The sequence below is a fragment of the Elephantulus edwardii genome, unplaced genomic scaffold (genome assembly GCF_000299155.1).
Source record: "Elephantulus edwardii isolate Elephantulus edwardi_28Jun2011 unplaced genomic scaffold, EleEdw1.0 scaffold00119, whole genome shotgun sequence".
NCBI classification, from domain to species: Eukaryota; Metazoa; Chordata; class Mammalia; order Macroscelidea; family Macroscelididae; genus Elephantulus; species Elephantulus edwardii.
Genome location: NW_006399869.1, coordinates 3,109,161 through 3,127,177, shown reverse-complemented (window position 1 = coordinate 3,127,177; position 18,017 = coordinate 3,109,161). Strand labels below are relative to the sequence as shown.

The 18,017-nt window shown below is 39.3% G+C and overlaps 1 pseudogene; it reads right to left on the bottom strand.

Annotated features, from left to right (window-relative positions):
* Positions 1-3,493: 3,493 nt before the first annotated feature.
* On the bottom strand, positions 3,494-11,905 carry LOC102844511 (annotated as a pseudogene).
* Positions 11,906-18,017: the final 6,112 nt, after the last annotated feature.

Genomic DNA, 18,017 nt, shown 5'->3' with positions numbered 1-18,017 from the left:
AGACACATGTTCTTTCAAGAGTATAATTTGGCAATACCTGTCAAAAGTTTATACATAAAATATTCGTATTTTCAGATCCAAGAATTTTCCCATCATCAATTTTATAGTGAAGAAACAATCATTACTATCCATAAACACAGGTCCCTGAGTGGTGTAACTGTGGTGTTTGTCTACTTACCTAAAGATTGAAGATTAGAGCTCACCTATTGTTGTTGTTATTGTGTACTATTGAGTCTGAGCCGACCCATAGATGACTCTCCAGTAGGTTTTCAGAAGCAGTTAATGGTCCCTCAGAGCATCTAGTGGTCTCAAACCACATGTTTTCAGGATCATAGTGCAGCTTCTTGCCACTAGGCCATCAGAGCTTCCTAGAGCTCACCTAATTGTATAATAGAACAAAGGTCTGGACATTAGTTTTCATAAAGATTACAGCCAAAAAAATACCACTACTCTACTCTGCAATACATAGTTCACCATCAGTCAGAATTAACTCAATAGCAGTAGGTTATCTTTTGATATTAATGTTGCAATTACAAACAATTTAATCTTTCTTTCTTTAGTTGGAACCAAATATCTTTCATTAGTTAGAACCAAATTACAGCTGATAGCTGACCCCACAGTGAGTTTTTAGAGGGTAAAATAGCATAGGAGGTGATTGTCAATCTTTCTTATATGGAGCTAATAGTGGACTTAAACCATGCCTTTGTGTTGGCAGCATGACTCCCTACACAGCTGTTGAATATATGCCGTAGAGTTAACTATGACTCATAGCAACCCTATGGACAGTTCATTACTAAAAACAATGAACTACAAACGTCTTGCCCTAACCTGAGACAGCCTCACTATTTCTGACACAGCTAACCCCATTTCCACACTGTGTCAATCCATCTCATCGAGGATCTTCCTCTCCTGCCCTGACTCTCCACCTTTCCAATTGTGATGTCCTCCTCCCAGGACTAAGCTCTCCTGACAACAGGACCAAAATACATGAGAGGGAGTTTCAGAATCTTTGCCTACAAAGAGATCCTGGTTTCACCTCTTCTAGGATAGACTTGTTTATTCTCTTGGCATTCCATTGTGTGAATTCTTCAGCAGCATAATTCAAAGACATTGATTTTTCTATGCTGTCGTTGTTATGTGCCATCGAGTTGCTTGCTACTCATAGCAACACTATGTACAACAGCCCTAAACCCTGCTCTATTCTGTGCCAATCGCATTGCCTCTGACACACCCATCCCTATTACCCCAGTCACTGAATCGATTCACCACATAAAGGGTCTTCCCATCTGGTGCCGTCCCTCCACCCTCCCAAGCATGATGTCCCTCTCCAAGGATCAGTCCCTCCTTACAACCTGTCCAAAGTATGTCAGAAGAAGCCCCAGAATCCTTGCCTCCAAGGAATAGCTTGGTTTAATCCTCTCCAAGATGAATCTGTTTGTTTTCCTGGCAGTCCATGGTACATTCAGTACTCTTCTCCAGCACCACAGCTCAAAGGCATCAATTCTCCTTCTGTCTTCCCTAGTCATTGTCCAACTCTCTCATGCATAACAAGTGATTGTAAAGACCGTAGCCTGTATCAGATGCACTTTAGTCTCCAGAGTGACACCATTGCTCTTCAGTATCATGGAGATGTCCCTAAAAGCAGACTTTCCCACGGCAATATGTTGTTTTTATTTTCTGGCTATTGGTGCCAAGAGTTGACCGTGGAGCCAACTAAACTAAAGCTGTGAACAATCTCAATCTGTTCACCATCCATCATGATGCTGCCAATTGGTCCAATGGTGAGAATATTTGTCTTCTTGACATTGAGCCTCAATCCACATTGGAGGCTGAAGTCCTTGACCCTCTGCAGCAAGCATTTCAGGTCCTCCTCAGTTTCAGCAAGCAGAGGTATGTCATCTGCATAATGCAGATTGTTATTAGATCTTCCACCAATCCTGATGCCACACTTCTCCTCATAGAGCCCAGCCTCTCAGATAATCTGTTCTGCATACAGGTTGAAAAGATATGGAGATAGGACACATCCCTGGCATACGCCTTTCCCAATTTTGAACCATGCAGTGTTTCCTTGCTCTGTTCTGATGACTCCCTCTTGGTCCAAGTATAGGTTTTGCATTAGAATGATCAAGTGTTCTGGATTCCCATTCTTCTCAGAGTCAGCCACAGTTTGTTATGATCCACACAGTCAAATGCCTTTGCATAATCAATGAAGCACAGATAAACATTCTTCTGGTATTCTCTGCTTCCAACTAAGATCCATCTAACATCAGCAACAATATCCCTAGTACCACGACCCCTTCTAAACCCAGCCTGGACTTCTGGCAATTCTCTGCTGATGTGCTGTTCCAGTCATTTTTGGATAATCTTCAGTAGAATCTTGCTTGCATGTGAAATCAATGATATTGTTCTACAGTTTCCACACTCAGTTGGGTCGCCCTTCTTTGGGATGGGAACAAATATAGATCTCTTCCAATCAGTTGGCCAGGTGGTTGTTCTCCAGATTTCTTGGTACAACTTGGCGAGCACATCTGGGGAAGCGTCTGTTAGCTGAAATATGTCAATTGGCCTACTATCTATTCCTGGGGCCTCATTTTTTGGTATTTCCTTCAAAGCAGCTTGAATTTCTTCCTTCATCACCATAGGCTCTTGCTCATATGTTGTTTCATTAAATTCTTATGTGTCTGCCAATTCTTTTAGAAACATTGACTCAGTATATTCTTTCCCTCTTCTTTTAATACTTCCTGGATCATTTAATATTCTACCTAAAGCATCCTTGATTATAGCAACTCGAGGTTTGAATTTGTTCTTCAGTTCCTTGAGCTTAAGAAATGTTGAACGAGTTCGGCCCTTTTGATTTTCTGACACCAGCTCCTTGTTCATTTCGTGATAATATTTTGCTTTGTCATTCTGTCCTGCGCTTTGGAATCTTCTGTTCAGCTCTTTAGGGTTTTGAATTCTTCCTTGTGCTTTGGCTTCCCCGTGCTCCAGTGCAATTTTCAGTTTCTTCTGACATCCATTTTGGTCTTTTTTTTTCTCTTCTGTCTTTGTAATGACCATTTGCACTCTTCCTGGATGATACATTTGACATCCTCCCACAACTCATTAGGTCTTTGCTCATTAGTGTTCAAGGCCTCAAACCTGTTCCTGAGATGGTTCTGAAATTCAGGTGGGATAAACTCAAAGTCATATTTTGGTTCCTGTGGATTCAGTTTCATTTTCTCAGCTTCAGCTTGAACTTGCATATGAGTAGCTGATGGTCTGTTCTACAATCAGCTCCTGGCCTTGTTTTCACAGCGGATATTGAGCTTCTCCAGCGGTGAAATCCATGTGTATAACCTGCATTTATGTTTCTTATAAAACGTATTTGCAATGTATAAGTAATTGATTGTGCAAAATTCAATCATTCTATCTATACTCCTCAGTAATTGTAAGCTCTCAGATGAATAGCAAGCAACTGAGAAGACCATGGCTTAGATCAGACACACCTTAGTCTTTAGACTGACGCTGTTGCTTTTAGCACTCTGAAGAGGTTTTTGGCGGCTGATTTTCCCAAAGCAACTAATCTTTTTATTTCCTGACTATTGGCACCAATGGTGTTGGCAGTGGATCTGAGCAAGATGAAACAATTAACAAGTTTAAATATGTTTTTATCTATCATGATGCTAGCTATTGGCTTAGTGGTGAGGAATTTCATCTTGTGATGATGAGACATAATCCATATTGGAGGCTGCAGTCCCTGAGATTCTGCACCAAGCATTTCAAGTCATCCTCAGTTTCAGGGAGCAAAGTTGTGCTATCTACATAATGTGGGTTGTTGATGAGTCTTCTCCCAGTCTTGATGCCACATTCTTCTTCATAATGTTCAGCATATACATTGAAAAGGTATAAAGAAAGAATACATTCCTGACACACTCCTTTCTTCATTTTGAACCATGCAGTGATCCCTTGCCCTGCACACAATAGCTTCCTTCTCTAGGTAAAGATTTCACATGATCATGATCAAGTGTTCTGGGATTGCCATTCTTCTCAATGTTAGCCATAGTTTTTTTTTTTATAATCCACCCAGTCTATTGTCTTATCACAGTCAATAAAACACAAATAAACATCCCTCCAGTACTCTTTGCTATAAGCCAAAATCCATATGTCACCAGCAATGATATCCTTTATGTCATACCTCTTCTAAACCTAGCTTGTATCAGGTATTTCTAAGTCAATGTACTGTTCGAGTAATATTTGGATAATATTCAGCAATATTTTACTTACATGTGATATTAATATTAATGTACTGTTCAATAATTTCCACATTCTGTCCGATCACTTTTCTTTTCCTTTTTTTTTTTTTTCGATCACTTTTTTAACGAATGTAAATGAATAGGAAATTCTTCCAGTCAGTTGGCCAGATAGCTGTCTTCCGGATTTTTCCACAAACCTAGTGAGACCATCCAGAGCTGTACCTGTTTGTTTAAATGTGACAGCTGGTATTCCATCAATTCCTAAGGTCTTATTATCTTGTTTATTTGTTTAGAGTAGCTTGAACTTCTTTCTCCACTACCATTGATTCTTGATCATTTACTACTTCCCAAAATGGTTCTGTGTCACCCACTGCCTTTTAGTAGAGTGACTCCATGTATTCTTCCATCTTCTTCTGATGCTTCCTAGATCATTCAAGATTTTGCCCATACTGTCTTTCAGTATTGCAACTCATGACTTGAATTTACTCTTGAGTTCATTCATCTTGTGAAATGTAGACATAGTCCTTCCTTTTGGATTTTTCTGACTTCAGCTCTTTGCCCATTTCAAGATAATATTTGCTTTGTCTTCACAAACTGACCTTTGTAATCTTCTGTTTAACTCTCTGGCCTCTCTGAATTCTAATGTAATATTCAGGTTCTCTTCTGACATCCATTCTGGTATTTTCTTTCTCCTCTGTCTTTGTAATGACCTTTTGCTTTCTTCATGGATGATATCCTTGGTATGATCCCACAGCTCAGACCTGTTTTTAAGATGTCTTTTAAATTCAGGTGTGATAGACTCAAGATTATATTTTCATTTTTATGAGTTTTTCTTAATTTTCTTTATCTTTAATTTGAATTTGTATATGAGTAATTGAGCTTCTCCAATGTTCTGTCAATCTAATTCCTGTTAGTTAATCAGGTCAGGTCCGTGTGTATAGTTACCACTTGCTTTTTTAATAAAAAGTATTTGCACTGAGTAAATCATTAATCGCAAAAAATTCTATCTTCAACACAATGTGTATCGTCAAGCCTGTATTTTGCCACTACTGGCCCTTCTTCTTTGTTCTCAACTTTGCATTCTAGTCACTAATTATTGTTAATGAATCTTGGTTGCATGTTTGATAGATTTTAGACTGCAAAAGTTGGGAGAAATTTTCTATTTCATTTTTTTGGCTTTCATTATTCTGCATATATTTGAATGATAGTGGTATAAAGTCTTGTTTGTACTGGTATTGATATTATTCTGACATAACACTGCCCTTTCAGGATAGAGTGAGAAATATCTTTCTTTGTCTGTGAATGCAGTCCCATTTTCCCCATTTTTTCACTTTCAGTATAGTAGATCATATGATTGTCTGACTCAAAATAGCCAATGCCAGCCCATCTAACATTGCGAATGTCTAGTATGTCAAGCTTTATGCATTCCACTTCTTTTTTTACGAACTTCAAATTTTCCTACCCTTGTACTTCATATGTTCCACGTTCCAATTATTAGTGGATGTTTGAAACTATTCTTCCTTATTTTCCGTGTCTTGCAATAGCAATCTGAGGACTCCAGTGACATATCTAATCGTCTAAGTAAATATTATTTTTCATAAGGTTTTCCAAGGTCTGTTATTTTACAACTGGACAACCATGAAAAAATGTAATTTATAAAAATGGGATTTAAAAATTTAATTTTGGTTCATCAATACAGTGAACTATTAATCAGACAATAAAAATCTATTTGGATGATAATGTAAGATTCTTATATTACTGTATGAACAAAACAAAAATAAATTACAAATAAAGAAGACTATAAACTTTTTGAGGAGATGGAAGAAAATCCTTACAACTCTTCCATGCCATTAATATAAAACAAAAAAGTAGTAACTAAAGTACACGTTTTCAAAGATCAACGATATTATGATATTAGATGAAATGATACATGAGCTACACATACATATGTATAAGAATATGTGTTATGTATGCATTATATGTGAGTATGTGTATGTATACATACATATTTAATTTTGTTGATCTTAAGGCATTTTTTAAGTAAATTTAAAAAGAAAAACAACACAACTCAGCTGTCCTTTTAAAATAGATGATAAACACAAGTTGAACTTTTCACTAGAATTTACTTTTAAAAGAATCTCACCATCAACAATTTTCTGCTCTTCTTTGAATACTTTCTGGATCATTCAAGAGGCTTGAATTTGTTTTTCAATGTTTTCAGCTTAGGAAATGCTGAATGAGTTCTTTTTTATTCTGTGATACCAGCTCTTTTTACATTTTGTAATAACATTTTCCTTTATCTTCTAGAGTTGCCCTTTGAAATATTTTAACTCTTTTAGTCTGGCATCTCTTCCTTTTGCTTTGGCTTCTCAATGCTCTAATGCTGTCTTCATAGTCTCTGCTGACATCCATTTTGGTGTTTTACTTTTCCTTCTTTGCAATGATCTTTTACTCTTTTCATGAATGATATCTCTGATATCCTCACACAGTTCCTTTGGTCTTTGATCATTGGTGTTCAAGGCCTCACACCTGTTCTTGAGATGATTCTTAAATTCAACTGAGACAGACTCAACATATGATATCTCTGATATCCTCCCACAGTTCCTCTTGTCTTCTATCGTTGGTGTTCAAGGACTCAAATCTGTTCTCAAGATCATGTTTTGGTCCCTGTGGACTATTTTTAATTTTCTTCAGCCTCAATTTAAACTGCACATAAGTAATTTATGGTCTGTTCCATAATCAGTATCTACTCTGGTTTTGATTGCTGACCTTATGCTTCTCCAACAATTGTTGTTGTCATGTGCCGTCGAGTTGTTTGTGACTCATAGCGACCCTATGTACAACAGCTCTAAACTCTGCTCTGTCCTGTGCCAATCTTATTGTCTCCAACAATACTTTCCTCAGATTAGTCAATCTAATTCCTATGCACTACATCACTTTATTCCAGCAAATTTGGAGGACAACTGCCCAGACTATTGACTGAAAGAAATAGGCATTTGTCCCCAGTCTCAAGAAAGAATGTAGAAATTATTGAACAATATTTTCAATATCACATGCAAGGAAAATATTGATGAAGAGCATTCAAAAATGGTTATATTTGACAGTACATTGAGAGGAAAAGTCCAGAAGTTCAAGGTGGGTTTGGAAGAGGCTGTGCCATTAGGGATATCATTTGTCACCAGGGATATCATTGCTGATGTCAGATGAGTCCTGGATAAAAGCAGAGAATACAAGAAGAATGTTTATTTGTGTTTTGTTGACTATGCAAATATATTTGACTGTGTGCATCATAACAAATTATGGCTCACATTGAGAAGAATGGGCATCCCAAAACACTTAATTGTGCTCATAAGATATCCATACTTACATTAATAAGTTGCTGTCCAAACTGAGCAAGGGAACACTAAGTGGTTTACAATCAGGAAGGGTATGTGTCAGGGTTCTATTCTTTCTCCATATCTATTCAATCTGTATGCTGAGCATATCATTCAAGAGGCTAGACTGTGGAAAAGAATACAGCATCAGGATCAGAGGAAGATTCATTTGAGTTATACATATGACACAACATTGCTTGCTGGAAGTGAGCAGGATAGGAAATGCTTGTTACAGAAGATCAAGGACTACAGCCTTCAATATTAATTACATCTCAACATCAAGAAAATAAAGGCCTCATCACAGGCATATTTTGATAAATGGAGAAAGAATTGAAGCTCTTAATGATTTCGTCTTGCATGGATTAACAATCAACACCATTGGTACCAGAAGTCAGGAAATCAGGAGATGTATCCCATTGGTCAAGTGTGCTGTCAGAAAATTCTTCAAAATTCTAAAGAGCAATGATGTCAGTTTGAGGTCAAGGTACACCTGATTCAGCCCATAGTCATCTCAATTGCCTACTATACATTAGAGACCTGGAAAATCAATAAAAATGACAGAGAAGATTTGATGCCTTTGAGTTGTGTTTTTGGAAAAGGGTACTGAATATCCTGTGGACTGCCAAGAGAAAAAATAGAAATGTCTGGATAAAAGTGCAGCCAGAGTGCTCCTTGGAATCATCATCTTCCATACTTTGGATGTGTACCTAGGCAAGGCTATTTCTTGGAAAGGGATATCATGCTTGGAAAGATGGACGGTCAGTGGAGGAGAGAAAGACTTCCAATGAGAAGAATTGACACAATGACTTCAGTAATGGGCTCTAGAGAGTCATTGTTGTCAGACATGATGAGGATGGTACAGGATAGTTCAGGGTTCAGGTCGGCTGTTTACAGGGAGTCACACTCAAACTGACAGCACCTAGCAACAAGAAGGAGTTCTGGTAACCTAGTATTAAAAAATTGTGCTGCCAAACCAAAAACAACCAGTTTAAATCCACCAACTGCTCTAAAGAAGAAAGATGAGCAATTTCCTCCCTTGTGATTTACAACTTCTGAAAATCAGCTGGTGGGTTAAACACAAGTCAGGTCATGACCTAAGGCACATTACAACAGTATGCTGCCTGCTTGATTCTTGATTTTGTGTTCCATCCAGAATATTGCAACTTATAATGACCACACAGGACAGAGCAGAAATGCTCTTTATGATTTTTAAGATTGTTGCCCAGAGAAACCTCCCTCATCGTTTTCCCATGGATCATCTGGTGGGTTCAAAAAACCAATCTGCGTATTAATTGTTGACTACATAATCATTTTGCCACCAATATGTCTCCTTGATGAAGGGCATTACTACCAACTTTTGCAGTCAGAGATTGATCAAACATGCAATCAAGATGCATTACTAATAATGGTTGACTGGAATGTAAAATAGTTGGGAATAGAAAAGAAGGATCAGCAGTTGGAAAACATGTATTTGGTGACAGAAATGAAGCCAGATATAGAATGATAGAATTCTGCACAATCAACAACTTATTCAATGCAAATACATTTTATAAGCAATGCAAACGCAGGCTTTTCACATGTATTTCACCTGATGGTATGTATAGTCATCAGATCAATTACATCTGTGCAAAAAATCGTTGGAGAAGGTCAATATCAGCTGTGAAAACTAGGCCAGGTGCTGATTGTGGAACAGACCACCAACTATTCATATGCAAGTTTGAACTGAAGCTGAGAAAAATTAAATAAAGTCCACAGGAATCAAAATTTGTCCTTGAGTCTATCCCACCTGATAAAGGAAGAAGTTCAAACTGCTCTGAAAGTACTAGCAAAAAACAAGGTCCCAGGAACTGATGGCATTCCGATTGACATATTTCAATAAACAGAGGCTGCTTTGAATGTGCTCACCAAGTTGTGCCAAGAAATCAGGAGGACAACCACCTGGCCAACTGACTGGAAGAGATCTTTATTTGTTCCCATTCCAATGAAAGGTGACCCAACAGTGTGGAAATTATTGAACAGTATCATTGATATCACATGCAAACAAGATTCTGCTGAAGATGATACAAAAAATGATTGGAACAGCACATCAACAGAGAACTGCCTGAAGTGCAGGCTGGATTTAGAAGAGGCCGTGGCACTAGGGATATAAGGGGGAGCTCTGGTGGCCTAGTGGCAAGAAGCTGCACTGCTTTCCCAAAGATATGCGGTTCGAATCCACCAGATGCTCTGCCGGAGAAGGAGGGGAAATCTCCTCCTGTACCAGTCAGATCTGATTTGATGGTACATACACACACACACAAAAGAAAATTTAAAAAATAAATAAAAAGGACATCATGCTGGGATATAATAGTAGATGGATCTTGGCTGAAAGCAGAGAGTACCAGAGGTATGTCTACCGTGTTTCATTGACTATGCAAAGGCATTTGACTGTGTGGATCACAACAAACTGTGACTGATTCTGAGAAGAATGGGAATCACAGAACACTTGTTTGTGCTTATGTAAAACCTATACTTGCACCAGGAGGCAGTTATCAGAACAGATCAAGGAAACACTGCATGGTTCAAAACTGGGAAGGGTGTGCATCAAGGATGTGTCCCATCTCCATTATCTTTTTTTTTTTCTCATTAAACTTGTTTTAATGGGTCTCAAAATTCTGTGACAAATTTTTGGTCAAGTTGTTTCCATTTAAAAAGTACTGATTTTTAAAACTAATAACTTAAAACTGCCACACAAAAGAGAAAACAAATGGTCCACAAAACATTCCTTCCCTTCTGAAGGTTTTACGATGCATTGTTATCATTAACCAGTCTTTTAATATTAAACTTAAATGGCCAATTAAGACAAACAGTTCTGAGACCGTTCTTCCACCACTGATTAAGACTGTGGTGGCAGGTGTTATGGGTAATATTCGTTCAGTCTTCTGAGCTTTCTGAGCAGACCTGGTGACCTTGCCAGCTCCAGCAGCCTTCTTGTCCACTGCTTTGATGACACCCACAGCAACAGTCTGCCTCATGTCTCGGACAGCAAAACGACCCAGAGGAGGGTAGTCAGAGAAGCTCTCCACACACATGGGCTTGCCAGGGACCATATCCACAATGGCAGCATCACCAGACTTCAGGAATTTGGGGCCAGCTTCCAGCGTCTTACCAGAACGGCGATCAATCTTCTCTTTGAGCTCAGCAAACTTGCAAGCAATGTGAGCTGTGTGATAATCCAGCACAGAGTGCATAACCAGCACTGATTTGGCCAGGATGGTTTAAGATGATCACCTGAGCAGTGAAGCCAGCTGCTTCCATGGGTGGGTCATTTTTGCTGTCACCAGCCACGTTGCCACGTCGAACATCTTTCACAGAGACGTTCTTAACATTGAAGCCAACATTGTCACCAGGAAGAGCTTCACTCAAAGCTTCATGGTGCATTTCAACAGACTTTACTTCAGTGGTAACGTTGACTGGGGCAAATGTGACCACCATGCCAGGCTTGAGAACACCAGTCTCCACTCTGCCCACAGGGACAGTACCAATACCACCAATCTTGTAGACATCTTGGAGAGGCAGACGCAGGGGCTTATCAGTTGGACGAGTTGGTGGCAGGATGCAATCCAAAGCTTCAAGCAGTGTAGTCCCACTGGCACTGCCATCTTTCCAGGTGACTTTCCATCCCTTGAACCAAGGCATATTAGCACTGGGCTCCAGCATGTTGTCACCATTCCAACCAGAAATTGGCACAAAGGCTACTGTGTCAGGGTTGTAGCCAATTTTCTTGATGTAGGTGCTAACTTCCTTAACGATTTCCTCATATCTCTTCTGGCTGTAGGGTGGCTCGGTGGAATCCATTTTGTTAACACCAACAATCAGTTGCTTCACACCCAGTGTGTAAGCCAGAAGGGCATGCTCACTTGTCTGCCCATTCTTTGAAATACCAGCCTCAAATTCACCAACACCAGCAGCAACAATCAGGACAGCACAATCAGCCTGTGATGTTCCTGTAATCATGTTTTTCATAAAGTCTCTGTGTCCTGGGCCATCAATGATGGTCACATAGTACTTGCTGGTCTCAAATTTCCACAGGGAGATATCAATGGTGATGCCACGCTCACGTTCAGCTTTCAGTTTATCCAAGACCCAGGCATATTTGAAGGAGCCCTTTCCCATCTTCGCAGCTTCCTTCTCGAATTTCTCAATGGTTCTCTTGTCGATCCCACCACATTTGTAGATCAGATGGCCAGTCGTGGTGGACTTGCCTGAATCTACGTGTCCAATGATGACGATGTTGATATGGGTCTTCTCCTTTCCCATTTTGGCTTAGGTTTTGCGATGGTATTCACCAACACCTGTACTCCGGCGACAAACCCGTTGGGAAAAAGCATTATCTTTTCAATCTACATGTGGAACAGATTATCTGGGAGGCTGGGCCTTATAAGGAGAAGTGTGGCATCAGGATTGGAGGTAGACTCATCAACAATCTGCATTATGTAGATGACACAACCCTGCTTGCTGAAACTGAGGAGGACCTGAAGCACTTGCTGCAGAAGGTCAAGGATTGCAGCCTTCAATATGGATTGAAGGTCAACATCAAGAAAGCAAAGATTCTCATCACTGGGCCGAATGGTAGAATCAAGATAGATGATGAAGAGACTGAGATTGCTAACAGCTTCAGTTTGCTTGGCTCTACAATCAACACTCTTGGTACCAGAAGCCAGCAAATTAAAAGACAGATTGCAATGGGATATTCTGCTGTCAGAGGCTTCTCCAAAGTACTGAAGAGTAATGGTGTAATTCTGGCGACTAAGGTGTGCCTGATACAGGCCATAGTCTTTGCAATTACTTGCTGTGCATCAGGGAGCTGGACAATGACTAGGGATGATAGAAGGAGAGTTGATGCCTTTAAGCTGTGGTGCTGGAGAAGAATATTGGATATATCATGGACTGCTAGGAGAACAAGTTTGTCCTGGAGAGGGTGAAGTCAGGTTGTTCCTTGAAGGCAAGGATTCTGAAGCTCCATCTGACATACTTTAGACATGTTACAAGGCAGGACCAGTCCTTGGAGAGGGCTGTCATGCTTGGGAGAGTGGAAGGATAGCTCAGGAGAGGAAGACCCTTGATGAGTCGGAGACAATAAGATTGGCAAGGGATAGAGCAGGGTTTAGGGCTGTTGTACTTAGGGTTGCTATGAGTCGCATGCGACTCGATGGGACATAACAACAATAACAACATATCTCCTTGCTTGTCTAAGGATTATATTTGTCTCATCTTTGTCAAAATGCACATGAAAACAATAGACTTTTACTTGGAGTGTCTCCAAGAGAGACAAATACAGGGAGCTCTGGTGGCCTAAGGATAAGAAGCTGTACTTCAATTCCAAAGGCACGCAGTTTGAACCCACCAGCTGTTCCGCAGAAGAGGGACGGACAATCTCCTCCTGTGCATTCACTGTCTCTGAAAACCCTCTGGAGGGTCAGCTACGGGTCAGTTGTGATTCAATGGCACACAATAAGAACAACAGAAACAAATATAGACCATGATTGAACAAATAAGTTTTGTTAGTTCTCTAGAGCCAAATACCAGAGAGTCAAATAAAAACAAAACAAAACTAACACCACAAAATACATAAGGAATGTTAAAATGAAATACAGAATGTTGAAAATTAGACATAAAATTCTCAGATTTAAATGAAATACAGTACAATCATAAAAGACAGAGTGCTTCAGACACAGAGAAATGAGAAAGGAAAAAAGGTCAGGAAATCCCCTTTGCCCCCGTAAATTTAGATGCCTTTTAGTACTGATATGAAATATTTTATTTTTTGTCCTCTGAGGACATTTGCTTTTTTTTCTTAAAGTAGATTTTATTTGTTTATGAAAAATTGCCTTATCTTCTTTCATGTTCTCCTGTAGTTTTCCATGGTTTCACCTTGCTTTTAGCTGGATTTTCTGATTTCTACATGCTTCCATTGCCCATCCCCCAATTTAAAAAAAATTAAATAAATACAAGCTCTGAGAACTGAAGATAAGTAGCTCCCCAGACTAAATGCCTGATTAAAAAAAACACTGATAAAAGCCTTGAATTAAAAATCAATTATAGCTGTGGAGTTTCAAGCACAAAGGAAAAATCCAAAACCAAAAAATACAGGAAACTGACATTACCTTTAAAGATAAAAATCACAACATTTGTTATTCTGGCACAAAAATATATGCTGCTGCCTGCTGAATTTGTCTAATGAAAAGACCAACTCTTTTAATGGAAAATTCTTGCTAGAAAGCATTAAACCTTTGAACAAAGAACAAGAAAGGATATTACTGTTCATTACACATATGGGAATAACTGACATTTATTTTGCTTCAGCAAATAATGACAATTACAATCTGACAAACTAGATAACTTTAGGAAAATAATTAGAGAATTTATAATAGGGCACATAAGTGAAATATATTATAAACTTGGCTAAAGATCCTATTTGTTAAATTATTCTCAATGAGCTATGCATACAGTTATTTGTCCACTATGGAAGCAATAGTGACTTAGTGGTAAGCAGTTCAAAGCCAACAACAGCTCTCTGGGGAAAAAAATTAATAATATCTCATGTGATTTAAAGCCTATCAGCTTTGAGTTTATTTTGACTCTAGGGCTCGTAACATCAAGAACTCAGGGTTGGGGCATTTTTGCGTGTTTATGTTTTTGGCTTTAGCTTTTAGGGTTTTGTTTTTTTTTTAAGAACACAGCTGTTTGGTTTGGGGTTGGGGTTTTTTTGTTGTTGTTTTGTTTGGGGTGCGTTTTTTTGTGTTTTTTTTTTTTAGGCTTGTATTCTCACCATCTCTGGATAATTTGGGATATGTTCTATACTTGATTATTATATATGGTTTTTCCAGTCATCGGCTTTGAAATTTACTACCTTCTTGGATTATAATTATAGCTGTTATGTGAAATTAAGATTGAGATTTTTCACAGCTTTAGTTTGCTTGGCTCCACAGTCAACACTCTTAACACCAGTAGCCAGGAAATTAAAAGACGTATTACCATGGTAAAGTCTGCCGTTAGGGACCTCTCCAAAGTACTGAAGAGCAATAGCGTCTCTCTGGAGACTAAGGTGCGTCTGATACAGGCCATGGTCTTTGTTATCACTTGTTATGCATCAGAGAGTTGGACAATGACTAAGGAGGATAGAAAGAGAATTGATGCCTTTGAGCTGTGGTGCTGGAGAAGAGTATTGAGGGTACCATGGACTGCTAGGAAAACAAACAGATTCATCCTGGAAAGGGTTAAACCAGGTGGCTCCTTGGAGGCAAGGATTCTGAGGCTCCATCTAACATACGTTGGACATGTTCTAAGGAGACACCGGTCCTTGGAGAGGGACATCATGCTTGGGAGGGTGGAGGGACGTGCAGGAGGTGAAGGCCCTCTATGAGGTGGATTGATTCAGTGACTGGGGTAATCGGGATGGGAGTGTCAGAGACAGAGCAATTGGCACAGGACAGAGCAGAGTTCAGGGCTGTTGGACATAGTGTCGCTCTGAGTGGCAAGCGACTCAACGACACATAAGAACAACAACAACATGCCTCATAGTTCACGTGGGATAGACTCAGGGTCAAACTTTGTTCTCGTTGATTTGATTTAATTGTCCTTAGCTTCAGCATGAACTTGCATATGAGTAATTGGTGATATGTTCCACAGTCAGCAACTGGCCTAGTTTTCACAGCTGATATTGAGTTTATCCAGGGATTCTTTCCATAGATATAAGCAATCTGATTCCTGTGCATACCATGAGATGAAATCCATGTATATAGCCTGCATTTATGTTTCTTATAAAAGTATTTGTGATGGATAAATAATTGAATGTACAGAATTTTATCATTCTATTTCCAGCTTTGTTTCAGTCACCAAGTTGATGTTTTCCAACTTCTGATCCTTCCTCTTTGTTCCCAACTTTTGTATTCCAGTCATCCATTATTATTAATGCATCTTGATTGCATGTTTGATCTATCTCTGATTGCAAAAGCTGATAGAAATCTTGTATTTCCTCCTCTTAGGCTCTGGTTGTTGGTGCATATATTTAAATCATAGCAGTATTCACTGGACTTTCTTGAATGCATATGGATATTATCCTATCACTCACAACATTATATTTCAAGATGGATCAAGAAATGACTTTTTTAACTATCAAAGCCAGCCCATTTTCCTTCACCTTTTTATCTCTAGCATAGTGGATGATATGATAGTCTGACTCAAAATGTCCCATGCCAATCCATCTAATTTTGCCAATACCTAGTATGTCAGTATTTATGTGTTCCATTTCTCAATTACTTGTTATGCTTCAGAGAGTCGGACAATGACTAAGGATGACAGAAGAAGAATAGAAATCTTCGAGTTGTGGTGCTGGAAAAGAGTCTTAAACATGCTGTATGTAGACTGACAAGAAAACAAATAGGTCTGTCTTGGAGAGGATGAAAACAAGTCTCTTCTTGGAGACTAGAATTTTGAAGCTCCTCCTCACTTAGTTTGGGAATATGGCCAGGAGAAATGGGTCCTTGGAGTAGGACATCATGCTTGGAAGGGTGAATGGACAGTGCAGGAGAGGGAGACCCCCGATGAGATGGATTGTTACAGTAACTGGGGCAATGGGGATTGATGTGTTGGAATTAGTGAGACTAGGCCAGGACAGAGAAGGGTTCAGAACTGCTGTACATTGGGTCACTATATATCGCAGGCAACTAAATGGCACATAACAGCAATAACATATTATGACAGGTTCGAAAGCAGGAGTGACATCCACTTCCTAAATAACATGTCTCTGGAAACTCTGAACTTTTTTAAATGTCGATAGTTGTAGAGGGGCTTCAGGCCTTCTGTTCATTGGGTCACTATGAGTTGTGCTCGACTCGAAGGCAATCAAGAACAATGACAACTATTTCTTAACAATGTCCAATTTTTCTACGTTCGTGGTTCTCACATTCCATGTTCTAATCACTAGAGTCTGCTTATCCTGTTCCTTCTTCTTTGTGTTTCCATACTTGAGGGATCAGCCTCAGTTGCCATATCTCCTAGTTTAAGTGTGCTCTATTTTCATAGGGGCTTTCAAGGCCTGTTATTTTCAAAGTGGATAGTCAATCCTTCCTTTTCTGTCTTAATTTGAATGCTCAGATTTTGAACAGTATCTGACAGTCAAACATTTTATAGTAAAGAGCAGATGAAAGACATCTCCCCAGTTATAGAAACAACCAATAGATTCAGGGTTGTCTCTGCCCTTGATATATGTGCCTTGATCCACCCCTTTCCCTGCTCCACCAGCATTCACTTCTACTCCCACCTACCCCATGCAAACATTTTCCCCTCTCCAGCCCTTGATATGATGGTTTTTATCTCAAGTGTTCTAGTCTTCTGTGATTCAAAACACCAGTTTCTTATTCTATGGCCACTATCTCTTGAGTTTAGTGACCTCTGCTGCCATAGTGGCAAGAACCTGTGTGCAGTCCTGAAGGCATGCAGTTCGAGGCCATCAACTGCTCTATGGGAGAAGGAGGGGCAATCTGCTCCCCTCCTATTAACTGCCTCTAAAAACTGAAGGATCAGTTCTGGGTCAGTTCTGACTCAGGTACACATGAACAATAACATAGTGACCCTATGAGCAATAGACCTGAACTTTTCCCTATTCTGTGCCATCCTCATCATTTCTGACACACTTGAGCCAATTGTTACAGTCACTCTGTCAATTCATCCCATTGAAGGTCATCTGCTCTTAAAGTGGCCCATCACCACTCCAAGCATAATGTTTTTTTCTTCAAGGACTGGCATCCCTTGATGACGTTCTCAAAGCATGTGAGGCGGAGTTTCACAATTCTTGCCTGCATGGAGCACCCTGATTCACTTTCTCCAGGATAGATTCTGTTCTCAGCCAAGATCCACCTGACATCAGCAATGATATCTTTTGTGCCACGGCCTCTTTAAAATCTAGACAGATTTTATTTTTTTTTTTACATTCTGTTAATGTACTATTCTAGTTATTTTTAAATAACCCTCAGCAAGATTTTGCTTGTATGTGATATTGATTATATTGTACAACAATCTCCATATTCTGTTGATCACCTTTTTTAGAAATAGGAATAAATATGGATTCTTGGCACAACTTGCTGAGCCTGGCGGGAGCTGCAACTGTTTATTAGAACATGTCAACTGGTATATCATCAATTGCTGGGGCCTTCAGAGAAGCTTGTGCTTCTTCCTTTATAACCATGAGCTCTTGATCATTTGCTTATTCTTGAAATACTAGCCAATTATTTTTGTACAATGATTCTAGGTATTCTTTCTATCTTCTTTTCAAACTTCCTGGATCATTCGAGATTTTGCTTATAGAATCCGTCAGTAGTGCAACTTTAGGCTTGATTTTCCCCCCCCCCAGTTTTCTCAGCTGAAGAAA